Genomic DNA, 15,623 nt, shown 5'->3' on the forward strand with positions numbered 1-15,623 from the left:
GTATCGATTACCAAAATACAGCTTTTAGGGGTGACCACGGACCCATTTGACATTTGGTACGGAATTCCTTAAAAATAACAAAAAATAAATAAAAATGGAATTCTGCTTAATATGCTAAATTCTCAAGCATGGGCCAATCACAATACACTATGCCAGCTCCGTACATGTGATTTCCACAAATCAGGTCCAGTATCCGGTTCGGTATTAAAAAGGACGATCATCGCTATTCATCACTGGTCGGTCTCCTGTGTCATACTTGGGAATTCAAACTCTTACAACAGTGGCTACTTAGCCATCTATAACTCTTCTGTTTCTGTTTCGTTTCTGTCTTAATTCCTACTAAACCAAACTTAGCTTTATAGCAATCAATGAATCAACCCAATTTCAGTTTGGGTCATTAAGTTGGTGTTCTCTGTGGTGTGGAATTCCCATGGATTAATTGGTCACACTTACACAATGCATTGCAAAATTAATGGCATCAGTTACACAATGCATTTATGAGGTTTGTGTTGTTGTTGTTGTTTATTTCAAAATGGTCCACATACATAAAAGATACAACAGAACGCTTCATGGGGTGGGGTATCACCCAAACCACATGGCCTCAACCACACTAGAACACTGGACTAGAGTGGAATACAGAGAGACAGAGAGAGATCATATTATCCAGCACCTCATAAATGAAGTTCACAAACCTCCTTAATAATTTATTCACTAAAGAACAAAATCAATAAATCATCCAATTCAGCCCTTTCAGAAATCTGTTATGGGATGAGAGGACTGACCATGGCACATCCTAATTTTCACATGCCAAGCTGTTTACCCATGAAAAAAAGACAAAGAGGCGTCCTTTTTCCTTAATAAAGGCGGTATCAGCGTTTGTCTTTTAGAAACAACACTTTTTCTTTGCCCTATTTACAGTTCTGTCCAATTTATCAAAAAAAAAGATTTTATTTCCTATCAAAAAAGATTATCGAAGAATGAAAAGTGCTCTAATTACCACTATTTCCCTTTTCTTTTCGGCCAATTTAATTCAATGAGGTCCCTCTCTTTCTCTCTCATGATAACAATCGTCATAGGAATTGAGAATTTCAAAAATTATCGATGATAATACCGTCGAGTTCATCTGTACCGGGAATATTTCTCGATGATGACATCATTATTTCTGGTATTATCATCGGTGGGTGCAGTTGTGTAGATCTAAACTCAACACCTTCAAGTAAAGATGGGATTTCTTTCGAATCGTTGAAAACATAGTTTTCGAATCGTCATTGATTTGGATGGTCGGACCGTTCGGCATAGGAACCGTCCAAACAACTGGTTCTATTTTACCTTAAACCCGATCCCTGACAAAAAATCGTTGAATCAATCAATAATTTATTGACCCGGATAATTGAACTGCCAATCTATTCAATGGTTTTTTGCCATTTTTATTTTTTATTTTTTATTTTTTTATTTTAATCAAAATGAACAATCCATTCAAATTAGAATGTTGGACATTCGGACTTGACCTAAAAACCGGTGACAGTGGCCAGAACGGTTACATTTCCATATCGTTTTTTAAAACCATGGTTGAAAATGGTGATGCATCCCAAGACATTACCAGCACAATCGGTTGGTACCATGGTTCCTTTCTCCAGCCTAAAGTGAATGAAAAGTGAGAGCTTTAGGCTTGAAGATGAGGTGACACAATGGGCAAGGCATTTAATATGGTAATAGAGAGAGAAGTGATGGAGGAGAAATAATAGATTACCATTTGTTATCTTCAACTTGTCTGTCATGTTAAGTTTCATACGGCAAGAAATCCATCCCTAGTCCCTACCTTCTTTCTGGTTAGAATTTGACAACCTCCCTTCTTCCAAGGTAAGCGACCTCATTTATATCCACTAATTTTATTTTTTATACATAGCAATATGACAAAACAGGAGAGTTGGGTTGGGCTGAATAAATGAAAAGATAAGGTCCAATTAACATATATTTCATAAGCAGTTCATTGATTTAAATTGCCAGGTCAAATACAGTAGGGCTTTTCCTTTGAAGGGTAAGTACCTCATCACCATAATTTCCAATTTGGGTATATCTAGATTCTTGGTGAGAAGAAGAGGATAAAAATTATTGATGCAGGGTCAATTTGGTCTAATGATGCTTTTTTTTTCCCTCAAACACTTGGAACTTATTTGGTAAGTATGCCTTTTATATGTTTAATAATTCATTACACTTTAAATTAATTGTAACCTAATGCTAATGGTGATTGGCTCAGTTTGAAAGGAGTACAAATACAAATACAAATATGCAGAGTACTCTCTACATAAACCCTGTATTTGTATTCTTTCCAATATGAGCCAAAAAGTTTAGGCCGAATAGAGGGAGCATTCATTGTTGTGAGTTGTGACGCCCTACTTGATGACTTGATGTGGAACACTTTTTATATAGCGAAAATGAACACTTACCTTATATACATCCTTACCCAATAACAAAAAATAAAAAATGTTTAATAATAAAAAGTAAAGCATTTTAAATTCCTAATAAGTTTGGAACAAACGAACTTGACTTCTATCTATTACAATTATGTGTTGCAGTTGGTATATTCAATACTAGCAGGGACTGAATAATTTTATTTACTATTAATTAATTAATAATTAAAATCTTTTATTAATTAACTAAAATAATTAAAATCTATTACAATTACTATTGTTAATATTTAACAATTTAATAATTGTATTTTTCATTTAATGTTGATTTATAAAAAATAATTATTGTTAATTTAATATGAACAGATATTTTTTAATAAATTTAATTTTATTAATCATTTGTAGTAATTTTAATAACTATTATTATTTTCATTATTTTTAAATGAAAATTTGATTGACTTTAAATAAATAAAAATATTTACAAAGCTAACATCCTTATTAATTTCACTAATAATTAACAATTATATAGGAATGGAAACGGGGTGAGACACCCCATCCTTGTCCCCGCTCTATAGTCAAGACACTCTATCCCATCTCTGCCCCATCCTAGTGTCAAGCGAGTTCAAGCCAAGGCACCCACTCCCCGTTAGGGATAGATAATCCTCAAATTTTCCCACCTCGTCCTCAATGTTGGGTGAGTTCAAGGCAAGGAATCCACTCTTCATCAAAGATGGGAAATCCTCGAATTTTTCCCGCTCCGTCTCTAATGTCAGGCAGGTTTAAGGCAAGGAACCCACTCCCCGTCAACCAATATTCAAATTGATGACAAAAATGATCAAAAGGATATACTGAGTATCAGCCACATGGTAAATTTCTAAAAGTACACTAAATTGTTTTTAATTTTCAAATATATAATTTTATGAAAATTTTGGAAAATTTATTACATTTGAGTAATTTTGAAAATTTATTTTTAAACTATTATTAAATAATTTATTTTCTTTTTAAATGGTTTACTTACAGAATTACACTAATTTATCTTATATTTTCTAATATAAACTAATCAATAATTTCATTTTCTGATATTATACTAATTTATCTTAATAATTTGTGTAATTATTGGTTCAAATTATAATTTTCCTTTTCCCATACTCATTTATCTTTAATAATTTACAATGAAAATTACATAATTTTTCAATAGTTTTCCAAAATCTATCAAATGTAATAAATTTTCCTAATATTTCCAAAATATTCCAATAATTATTTAATACATTTTAAATAAACTTTCAAAAATTTTATATCTTTTAATTTCCAAAACGTTATTTTACGAAAATGTAGTTTTATGAAATTTTTTGAAAAGTTTATTACATTTGTGTAATTATGGATATTTATTGAAAATTATTTAAAATTGTCATTAAATATTTATTTTTTATTAGGTAGTTTACTAACAAAATTACACTAATTTATCTTTTATTTTCCAATATAAATTAATTAATAATTTTATTTTCCAACATTATAATATTTTATTAACTATAATTAATGGCAGAGCTAGGAATTTTCTCTTCGAGGGGCTTATTTAAGAAAATGAGATAGGGAGGTGAAAGAGTTAGGTTTGGGGAAAATAGCATGAAAAGGTTTAATTCTTTTTTTTTTTTTTTTTTTTGGGGGGGGGGGGGTGGGGGTTGGGCAATGACCCAATTTATTATGTTTTTAACCCAACCTCCACTAAGTAACCATATACATATGGTTTTAACAAAAAGTTTGGGGTCCAAGGACCCCCCACCAATATACTTGGCTTTGCCCCTGACTATAATAATAGCAATAACTAAATTTTTGTACTTTTTAATAATTTTTAAATATTATTCTCAATTTTATAGAAATTAATTAAAGAGTTTTTAATTTCTATAAAAAGTTGTTAATATAAGAGTATTTACCTAAAATACTTTAAAAAGTCATGATGAGTTAATTAACAACAATATTTATTATTTTTTGATAATTTACGAACCGTACTAATAAGAATATTTAATTTTTGGTAATTTACTAACCATATTTATTAACTTTTGGTAATAACACTATTTAATATTCATTGAATATGAGTTGGGTTAAATATTAATTGTATTTGACTATTTATTAATTAATATGAATATTTTAAATGAAGGAGAGTAGATATAGATTAGGAGGAGAGATTTTAGGAATTGATTGGGGAGTAGGGTAACATAATACGTTCCTAATGGCTTAGAGGAGATACCTTAAGAGAGATATTCTAGGAATATTTTTAGGTAATTGGGTTGGGAATGGTGACATGGCTTAATGGGAGAATGTGAGTGGTGGGAATGAGAGAAGAGAGAGAGAGTCAAGGAGAATGCAGGGTGAGGGTAATGGAGCAAGGAGAGGCATGACTTTGTATAGATAGATAAATAAATAGAAAGATAGATAGACTAGTAAAAGTTCACGTGCGTTGCACATGGCAATATCAAATGATGATGCTTATAATAATCAGCAACCAAATGACCTTAGTGATTGAACCATTAACTTATTTAACCATGAAAATGGACTATGATTAGGACATTAACTCATCTTTTTCTTTGTATTTTAGCCATTTGTATCTTTACTAACAATAATTCTTATTTTTAAAACATATATTTGTTTAATATGAAGAATATATAATATTAATGCATGTTCAAAATTTTCTATAAAATTTATAAAAAAATCTATATTTTTTATTATTTAATTTATGAAATAATAAAAAATACTTATTTACCAAGAGGAAGTGCAATTCCAATATATTGTTTGAATATTGGTTTTTAATATTGTAGTCAAATCAATTATATATATAATATATATTTTCCTTATATTGCATTTTTGTAAACTTCTTATATGATGAAAATAGTTGAAAAATACTTATAATTTTTGCTTTTCTTTATTTCAACTATTACATTTTTCTTTTTCTTTTAATAATTTATTATTATTTTTAAATTAAATTGAATTGTATCAAATTCAAATATCCAACATCTTAATCAGACTCAGATTTGAAGCAATATTTATGAGATCCGATCAAATCTTCAGGTCGAATCGAATTCGAATATAATTTGATTCAAATCCAATCCAATTTATTTGAATCCCTACCAAACCACTTGCCTAAAATGACCTAGCTAATTAAATCATTAAACCATTTGACATGGTTAGTAGGGTCATGTGTTATACATTAATTCTCTTTACTTTTTATCCTAATTTTTATCCCATTTATATCATTAATGAAAATAATTCTCATTAATCTCAATTTTTTTATATATATGATAAATATATAATATTATAGAATGTATCCAAAATTATCTACAAATTTCTACATTTTCTAGAATTTTATGTATTTTATTATTTAACAATAACACCATGTGTTAATCCATTTGGCATGGATAGTTGAACCATTAAACCACCACTTGGATGGAAAAACCATTTTTTCTTTTTCAGTTGATTTTAAATCATGTATTCCATTTTCATCATCAATAAAACTAATTCTTATTTTCACATTTATTTTTGCACGTGGTAGTATCAAATGATGATGATGATAATAATTAACAACCAAATGACCTTACTGGTTGAACCATCACTACAAAAAAACAAGTTATGCCGACGGTCCCAAACCGCCGACATAAACCACATGACCGCCGACAAATCTGTACAAAACCGTTGGCCTAGGTGGCATCAATTTGGGCTCTTAAATTAAGTATTGCCAACAGATTGTCAGAATTGCCGGCTTATCCTTTATTATGCCGACAATCATAAACCGTCGATAAAGTAAAAATAAATAAATAAATAATTTTTAAATATATTATAAATACCAACATTACAAACCGGCGGTACAAGTAAAGGCAGAACGCCAGCATGATTTTCAATTTGCATATGTGCCAGCAGTGTGTAAAGCACTGGCATAGACACAAGGACCGCTGGTGTAGGTTTTGGTAAAAAAAGCCATACTATTTTAGGCGGCGGTCAGAACCGCCAGCTTTAGTTTTGTCAAAAATTGGCATGGACCGCCAGCCTAAATTTTGCAAAAAATTGTCCTGCTCCTTTTAGTGGTTGCCTGAACCACCCCAGCTTAGACCATATCTAAGTCGCCATTTTAAGACTTATGTATAGCTACGCCGGTGATTAGATGACCGCCGGCTTTGATCAATATTTTTTTATACTACATTATTTTCAATAGTTTTGTATATCTACACTTTATTGATTCACCACTATAATACATACTTAATACACAAAGTTTAAATGTAAAACTCAATCTATTAATATAAAGAATGATCATTATAATATCAAAATACAATTTATTGATCTATGACAATTTATTGTTCATTTGATCTCTGAGTGTTACTGTCTTCTTCCCCTGATCTTTGGCTTCTACAACCTTCTTCCTCGTATTGTTCATCTTGCTAGAATAATTAGAATGTTTCAGGGCAATCATCTGATCTGGGTTGAGTTTGATGAGAGTGCAATCAATGGAGCACATGCCTCTGATGTCATATGCTTCTCTGTAGGGAGAAATAAGGTCTTAACCTGCATGACCAAAATCAAGAAATGCCACCTTAGATCAGAAAAATGAGGCAATAAGTGTGACTACAATTGGAAGCTGTAAGCCTCCTGTGTAAAGCACAATATCTGTGCACAGTTCCCAAGCAGCAGTAAAGCGGCCAGCATCTTTACCTGAATCTGAGTTCCCAACCATGACCTATCCACAATAACATTGTAAGTTTCACTAGCACTAGGACTTGACAAACAGAATCACTATGCCTTACTAAACGCCATCTTCCCAGCAGCATTTTGTATATTGATGCACCCATAGCCTCAAAGTGTCAAAGTTAAAGACAAAAAACATTCATGACTAACTACATGACTACTACACAGGCCTTGGAGAAAAGCGAAAGGGGAATGGAGAGAATGAGGGCATAAAATTTGGATTAATTGAATTATAAACGAAATTTGAAATGGCTATAAACACAGTAGCTTCAGAATAGAGAGCTTGCACATCAGAAAATTGCATTTCCTAAGTGCATTCCCAGCAAACCTTTCCACCGTACATGAGGCACCACTGTTGTAGGCATACTGAAATAAGGTTAGAAAATGTAACAAATCACCAGATTCTCACTACAATGAGAAAGCCAAGTGAACATGACCTCATCCTGCAACACTATAAAGACCACAAACAAGTGCCTAGGAATTGCCTTCGAATGGCATCTGGATCTCCATATGTTGATATAGCAAAAATACAATAATGCAACCAAATGTCCACGGAATATGTGACAGCCTCAACTGCTCGCTCATATACCTCCACAACTTTCTCAATAGAACTCAGACGCCCCTCATGATCAGCATATTTCTTCTAGTAAACATAACACAAAGGGAACTCTGCTAAGAAAGTATCATAGACTTTTTGTCTTAGACCTGCTAGAAACAAAAAGATTCTAAATGCAAATTCACTTCCAACGATACCATTAGAAACTAACATATTGTGTTGAGCTCCCCCTTGGTAAGAAATTTCATCATGGTCTAATCCTGTCTCTAGTGCCATTAAATGGCTGCAGTTTGCAATAAACCAGAAAATTTGGGAATATAAGCGTTCAAAGATTGTGATAGAAGCATCATACTAGCATTGTTGTTTGGACCCATTTCAACAATGGAAGAACTGATTACATTCCTACCAGGGATATGAGCTAAACCCCCAAGTTATAAGAATTTAGTGGGGAAAGGGGGTTAAAGTAACAGTGGGATGGCTAAAAAAAGACAGTTACAGGGGGGAATAACTGAGCATGTCCTTACCTTTTCAAGTCTGACCAAAAGGTGAAAGAATAAACAACAAAGGGGGAATAACTCAACTCATGTTGAAGAATCTTATTACAAAACAAATTTTCAAAACGATGTCAATACCTAAATTAAACCTGGACTGTTGAGATATACTTTCTCAAGGATTTTCTAAAAGAGATTATAGAGGAAGCATGCAGACATAAGAGACCAACTAACACCGCTCTCCCCTATGTCATCATTAAATGCCTCCTTTATGTCAAAGTTTTGGCACACATTAGCTCCGCCCATATTCTACTTTCAGTTTAAGCTAAATCTGAGTGTTCTAGGGAGGAATTAAGTATCTTTGTAAGCTCTGTCATGAAGCCATCTTCAATTGTTAGATTACTTTCAGCATGTGTTTTGTAATCATACTTTCTCCATTTTCTTTATCAATTATTTTCCTTTTTTTTTGAATTATTTGGATAATTTGATCAAACTCATTCTAAAGAGAAGAACCCCAACTCTCCAAATTGCCGGCATACCAATATCAAGTTAAATAAGAAAATGAGGCAGGGATTTTTCTTTTGAGGGAACCAAGTTAAATAAGAAAATGAAATAAGAAGTATAGAAAGTAGGGTTTGGACAGAAACAGGGCAGGAAGTATGAAAAAGAATGAAACGTATACAACAAATCTAGTAGGCAAATATAGCAGGCAAGTAGATTAATAACAAATCCCTATAGCAGTTCCTAATACACCACAATTGAAGATCTTTTCGATCAGCATTTTTAGTGTATCATCTTGATAGAAAACCTAGCCAGTTAGAGTTTTGAAGTAGCACTCAACTTTTTCCCTAACCAATCTTTTGATGCTTCCTAGATCAACCAAATTGGCCCAATTCCTAGTTACTAGCTTGGATTAATCTCTAATTTTGTCAGATTTTTCAGGGTATATAATTTAACCAGCCTCCTTCCCCCCCCCCCAAAAAAAAAAGAGAGAGACCATTAGGCTATATTCAACCCTTTCTCTAACTAGCAGCCCCCCGAGACACACTCTAGTGGTTTCCTTCTTAGCATAATAAGAAGGCAACTCAAGGTAAGGAAAGAGAAATCAGATTAACCTATCTCGATGTTGGCATTACTTTAAATGGTATTTGAACCAAAAACATTGTTTTCTCCTTCAGTCTCCTAAAGAAAATAAAAGTTCAGAGTGTGGTAATCATGACAACTTGGGATCATTCTGCACCCCCAAAAGAATGTCATTAAACTGTATTCTGGCTGCTCCCAAGATTTGACACCTGTACATTTATACTTTTCCAAATATCATATTGAACTCAGTTTACATAGAACATATCCAGTTTCTTGATGCAACATGCAGTGGAGAAGAAAATATGAAGTTTTTAATGCTCAATGAAGCATGTGAAATAAACTTGTTATATGCCTCAAGTTAGATGTAAGAACCTAGTAAACATGCTACTTGCAACTCCGATCAGGATTAATGGCAAGTTATCCAATTGACACCTGGTGAGACACCTATGCAGGCATCTTTGGGTACTGGGCTGGGAAATTTGACACCTGGTGCATTGGGATGCTCCCCAGATCCAACTGCAACAGTAAATGTGAAAAAGGTCATCAAAAAGAGTTTTATTAATAGTGACTCTGGGAAATTTGACAGTGCTCAATATAAGAGTCAAGTTCTTGAACATATCACCAAATTTAAATCCATCAGTGTCCAAACCCGAGGCAGACAGAGCTGCTATACAAGCATAAGGCCCAGGGATAGGAATAACAGGAATTTTCTCATTTATACATAGCTTTACCTGCACCAAGTAGAATAATTTATTTTCAGAAAATTATTCACAATAAATGAACTTTCCAAGTTCCAATTTCACTCATTAACTAACATGTAAAGCATTGTGAGATCCAACAAAAAATAGAAGAGTGCAGTGCAAGAAATTTCAAGTTTGTACTACAATATTACCTTGAGGAAATTTAGAACCTAACAGATACTCACCAGTTCTGTACCAGGGTCACTGATACTTGGTGACCCGGCATCACTAATCAGTGCCACGACATCACCCTGTTGCAACCTCCTCAATATTGTTTTTTCTCGTTGAATTCATTGAATTTATGATAACTCAGCTGAAAACCTAAAGATTGCTATTAGAAGAAATTCAAAAGAAAACTATCACTGCATTCTACATGAGATAAAGCCCACCAAAAGAAAACTATCCGACATGTTATACAATAGTTAAGTTTAATCCCCGGGCTTAGTAGTTTTTTGCCATCAATCCCTATTTTAATTAAATGAAAGGTGAAAGTGCAACTCTTAAGCTCTATCTTTATTCAATAATAAATATTTTGCAATGCATTTCTAAACATATATTCTTAAAGTCAAGATAAATTTCAAAAACATATTAAAGGCAAGCATATCTAAAACACGACTTCATGAAAGCAAGATACTAATATATACAGGGGTTCTAGAATCCACATTTACTATTATGGGTTAAACAAACTTAATTAACCAAATAAATAAGCACATGTATTCAATTCACACAAGCATTGAATAGCGGAAAAGGAGTACTAGGAATCAAGCTTCGATTGAACTCTCTGTCTTCACTGCAAACTCTCTGGCTTCAAATCTTCAAAACGATGGGTATTCGATTGAACTCTCTGTGTACACTTCAAAATGGTGGGTATTCGTCGCTTCACAGTTCTTGCATTGAGAATGAAGGACACGAAGTAGTTCTCTGAATCGGTCAAAAGAAAAGGATATATAGGCTCGAAGAAGCAAGAAGATAATGGCATGAGATTAGGGATTTAGTTCTCTGAATCGGTAGATCGGTAGAGGAAGAAAGATGTATATTCTCAAAGAAACCAAGAAGGTAATGGCATCGAGATTCATGGGACCCAATATTTTTTTAGCGAGGGATTCGTCGTTTGGCATTAACGACACCCTCTCTTGGCGCAACTTAATCGTTTTGGCGGGACCCCCTTGTTTTAATTAAAGCTTGACCGCCGACTCCTAAACGGGCCATTTTTTGTTCGAATTTGCCGATCTTTTCCGGCATTAGATAAGGCCGCTGGAAGAAAACCGCCAGCCTAAACCGTTTTTCTTCTAGTGTATTAACCTATTTAGCCAAGAAAATGGACTATGATATTAATGTATGTTTGTTGCATTTTAGCCATTTATAAATGTACTAATAATAATTCTTATTTGTTCAAGCATATTTTTGTTTAATATGAAGAATATATAATATTAATGTATGTTTAATTTTTTATAATATTTATAAAAATTCTATATTTTTATTTTTTATTATTTAATTTATGAGATAATAAAAAGTTACTTTTTTACCAAGAGGAAATGCAATTCCAATATATTGTTTGAGCACTGGTTTTTAATATTATGGTCAAATCAATTATTTATATAGTATTTTTATATATAATATGTGTTATTTATTATTTATTTATAAATATATTATTTATATTGCATTTTTGTAAACTTTTCATATGATGGAAATAGTTGAAAAAATACTTATATTTTTTGTTTGTTTATTTCAACTGTTATATTTTCTTTTTCTTCTAATAATTTATTGTTTTTTTCAAAAACAAATCATATTCGAATATCTGACATCTTGATCGGATTCAGATTTGAATCAATATTTATGAGATCTGATAAAATCTTTGGATCATATCAGATTTGAATATACCCTGATTCAAATATGATATGATCTGTAATTGCATCCCTACCAAACCAATTGCCTATGATGGCCTATCTAATTAAATTATTGAACCATTTGACATGGTTAGTCAAGTCATGTGTTAGACATTAATGCTCTTTATTTTTTATCATAATTTTTATCCCATTTTTATCGTTAATGAAAATAATTCTCATTAATCATACTTTTTTATATGATGAATATATAATATTATAGAATGTATCCAAAGTTATCGACAAATTTCTACATTTTCAAGAATTTTATGTATTTTATTATTTAATAATAACATCATGTGTTGATCCAAAAGACATGGATGGTTTAATCACATTATCTCTTATTTTCACATTTATTGTTGTTTATTATGGTATATAACAATAGTATTGTATCAAAATGCTTTGTACAAAGCTTATATATATATATCTGGGCACTCCTAGTTGGCTGTGACTTGGCTTCTGACTGGAATGGACGGCACCTGAGAGGAAGGAGAAGATGAAGGGTTCCCGGGGGGTCTTCCCGGTGGGAACACTCCGATGGCTAAGTTAGAACTGGAGAAATCTCAAAGAAAGAACAAAGAGTAAGAGTGTTGAAAGTGCGTAAGCTTCAATACCTTTGCTTCGTGAGAGTTGGAGTTCTTTTATGTCGGAGCTTGGTCATACCTGGCATAACCGCCGCTGCCCTAGCCGTTACTGCTAGGGCAGGTGTGGCAGGTGTAGGTTTCCACTACATACTACTATCGCCAGGTACGGACTTGATTGACGTGCCATGCTTTTCAGAGACGACAAACAGAACGCCGCCTGGCAGGCGGAACGCCACATGGCAAGGGATCAGAGCCCTGCCACCGGGTCTGGCAGGTACGGATGTCAAGCAGGCCTCCCCACAGCCTGCCGAGCTACTGTATGCCGGACAAACCTGAGGCAGGTTTGTCTCGGTACCGAGGTGCCTGCGTTGGAGGCGGTGCTGCCCCAAGGTGCTTCTCCCTCGGGATACTTAGCCAAAAACCGGGGTGCTCCCTTCTTAGGAAGGGAGAGCTCAGAGCCCCTTAGGAAGAGCTCGAGCCTCAAGGGGAGCTCGGGCCCTGGGAGGAGCTCGGGACTTCCCACACTTGGTGAGAGTCAAGGTTAGCCGAGTGTTAGTCCTCGGTGAGTCGCTTAACCTGCCGAGTGGCTAGCGTTGGACTCGGCGTGTCTCTCCCGTCGAGTTACGGTTGTGTTGTCAGGCTGAGCTGTTCACTGAGTCAGGTCACACACACGTGTCCCCGTGCTACGAGGTCGGGCCAAATCACCCTCCATCAATTGCCCCTCACTCCCCGTGCTGGGGGTGGTGACCTAGCGCGGGGAGTTCACGGTGCGCCGGGTGGATTTGGCTCGGTACTCATGCCACCCTGTCGAGCAACTCGTTTGGCCAGACTAGTCTGGCATTCGATTCATTCAGAAGGAAAAACCTGGGTTGCGTACAACATACGCGCGGATGTCACGCGATCTGGACTTCGCGGACGCCAAAAAACGCGCTAAACTAATTTCGCCTTGAGAGTCTTGTAGCCGATTTTCTTGAGGACCGTTAGATCGCTTCGATCATGGCCGTTGGCGCCCGGGCCCAGCGGCTATAAACAACGGGGGACCCTGGTCATTTTCTTTTGTCACTAAGTATCTTTCGTTTGCCTTGAGCTTGCGTTTGGAGTCTCCAGCTCGGGTCTTCTAGTTTGGTTGCGTCTTTTTCCCGGTGAGTCCCCGAGCTTCCCTCTTTCCTTTTTTTCAGTTCATTTCGTTCCATGTCTAGCGGGGACAGTCTCTTAGACGAACCCGAGGTGGGTACCTCGAGTCAGGGTGACCTTACCGTCGCTCGGCCTTCTCACGAGGCATGAGTGACCTCGAGTAAGCTAGCGTCCACCTCCCGTCGAGGTCGGGCACCGAATCAGTTCGGTCCTTCTATTATGACGCTGGAGAAGCTCCAACACCTCATCCAGCAATTCAACCAACCTCAGGAGTATTCGTATAGTCTTCCCACCGGCAGCTTCCCTTGGGAGCACGGTCCAGATGAGATCGTGATCTTTAGGGAGCAACTTGTTGGCGGGCTTCGTCTCCCTCTTCACCACCTTATTCCCGAGGTGTTGAGACGCTTCAGCATCATGCTTGACCAACTCCATCCCAATTCTATTTGGAACGTGGTCGGGACCATCTCCCTTTGTTTCGAACACAACTTTCCCTTAGATGCAGATATCCTTTGTTCTATTCTGTTAATAAAAAAGAGTGCCTCGGGCGTTCCCCCCGAGCACGGGCGTTCCCCCCGAGCACGGGCGTTCCCCCCGAGCACGGGAGGACCTACTATCTGTCCCCTCGCACGGGCTTCAAAATGCTACATAAATTCCCAAGCAAGGTCCCGACCTGGAAGCGGGACTACTTTGTAGTCCGGAGTAGCACGGGGTGGCCCTTCCTTACCAACTGGAGGGTGGCCACCCAAGCTCCCAACATTGCTCTTAACCGGAAGACGTGGGAAACCTTTCACTCATGGGCTCAGGCCGGGTTCGATCACAGGGACTACATTGCCGAAGGGAAGTTCATTCAGGCCGGTTTGAGCTCGGGTAGGTCTATTTCTATTTTAGTACTTTGCTTAATCAGCCAAGTGTTTTCGAGCTTACTGACGCCGAGCTCTATTGCAGGTCCCATGGAGGAAGAGAGGATTACTGGTCCGAGGCTCCTTCACCAGATGAAGAGGAAGAAGCGAGCTGCCAAGAAGGCGCGCGTGGAATCCCCAAGGAACCCCACCCTAGAACCAGACCTTCCGCACGTCCCCTCTTCGGGGCCCGAGCTCCCACAGGCTCCCGTTTCGGAGGCCGAGCTCCTTAATGCTCCTCCAGTGATAGACTTGGAGGGGGACTTACCATTTTCAGGAGCCTGAAACGGCAGCAGAGTCGATCGCTAAGCCAGCCGGGGCTGCCGCCGAAGTCCCTAATCCTACTGGGGTTGCTACCGAGGCTTCCGAAGGATCGACTCATCGTGCCGCAAATACGGCGACATCCAGCTTGAGGACTCAGGAGGAGGAAGAGAGCATCCTGAATCCCAATATCAGCCTTGAAAGAAGTAAGGGGGTTGTTGTCTTCGCAAAGATTATAGACTGGGCTGAACTCACCCCTGGTCAGCTCGGGGCACGCGCTGCAACCCATGCTATGGTGGTGAGTTCCCACTCTAGAGTCACCACTTTCCCCTTCTTCATTTTTTTTTTTACTGACCGACCTCTTTTTGCCAGGTGAATATTGCTGTACATGCGTTGACCTTCCAGTCTGACAAATTCCTGAGGCGCGCTTTGGCTGCAGAGGAGTCATCTCGCACAGCTCATACTGACCTGAGGGCAGCTCGGTGCAAGATTCATCAGCTGGAGAGTGATGTTGCAGCTCAGAAGAGCTTCATTGAGGCTCTGTTGTCAGAGAAGGAGGAGCTAGCTCGCGAGAGGGATAGGTTGAAGGCCGAGGTGAACGGGCTTAAAGCAAGCCAAGAAGCCCTGAAGCTCGAGGTGGAGAGCCTCAAGGCGGGTCAGAAGGCTTCGCAGCTCGAGGTGCAGGGACTTAAGGAGGTCAAGGGGGCCTTGGAGCACGAGGTGGAGTACCTCAAAGCCGACATCAAGGAGAAGACCGAGATCTTCGACGAAGCTCTCAGAGAGGCGAAGGCCTAGGCCATCGTTGACTACGTCAAATTGTCTAGGTTTGACGACGTAATGTCGCAGGCCTACTGTA

General features: G+C 36.9%; 1 long non-coding RNA gene across 3 annotated transcripts; it reads right to left on the minus strand.

Annotated features, from left to right (window-relative positions):
• Window positions 1-6,599: 6,599 nt before the first annotated feature.
• On the minus strand, window positions 6,600-11,165 carry LOC148791950 (uncharacterized). Of its 3 annotated transcripts, none has more exons than XR_016076016.1 (4): window positions 10,192-11,165; window positions 9,889-9,997; window positions 9,639-9,782; window positions 6,600-6,956 (listed from the first exon to the last, which is right to left on the minus strand). It is a non-coding gene; the product is annotated as an uncharacterized LOC148791950 (long non-coding RNA). The 3 variants fall into 3 exon arrangements; XR_016076015.1 differs by having other exon boundaries at window positions 6,600-9,782; window positions 10,192-10,327; window positions 10,762-11,163; XR_016076014.1 differs by having other exon boundaries at window positions 6,600-9,782; window positions 10,192-11,162.
• Window positions 11,166-15,623: the final 4,458 nt, after the last annotated feature.

This window comes from Nelumbo nucifera, chromosome 5, assembly GCF_055504915.1.
Source record: "Nelumbo nucifera cultivar China Antique chromosome 5, China Antique-T2T, whole genome shotgun sequence".
NCBI classification, from domain to species: Eukaryota; Viridiplantae; Streptophyta; class Magnoliopsida; order Proteales; family Nelumbonaceae; genus Nelumbo; species Nelumbo nucifera.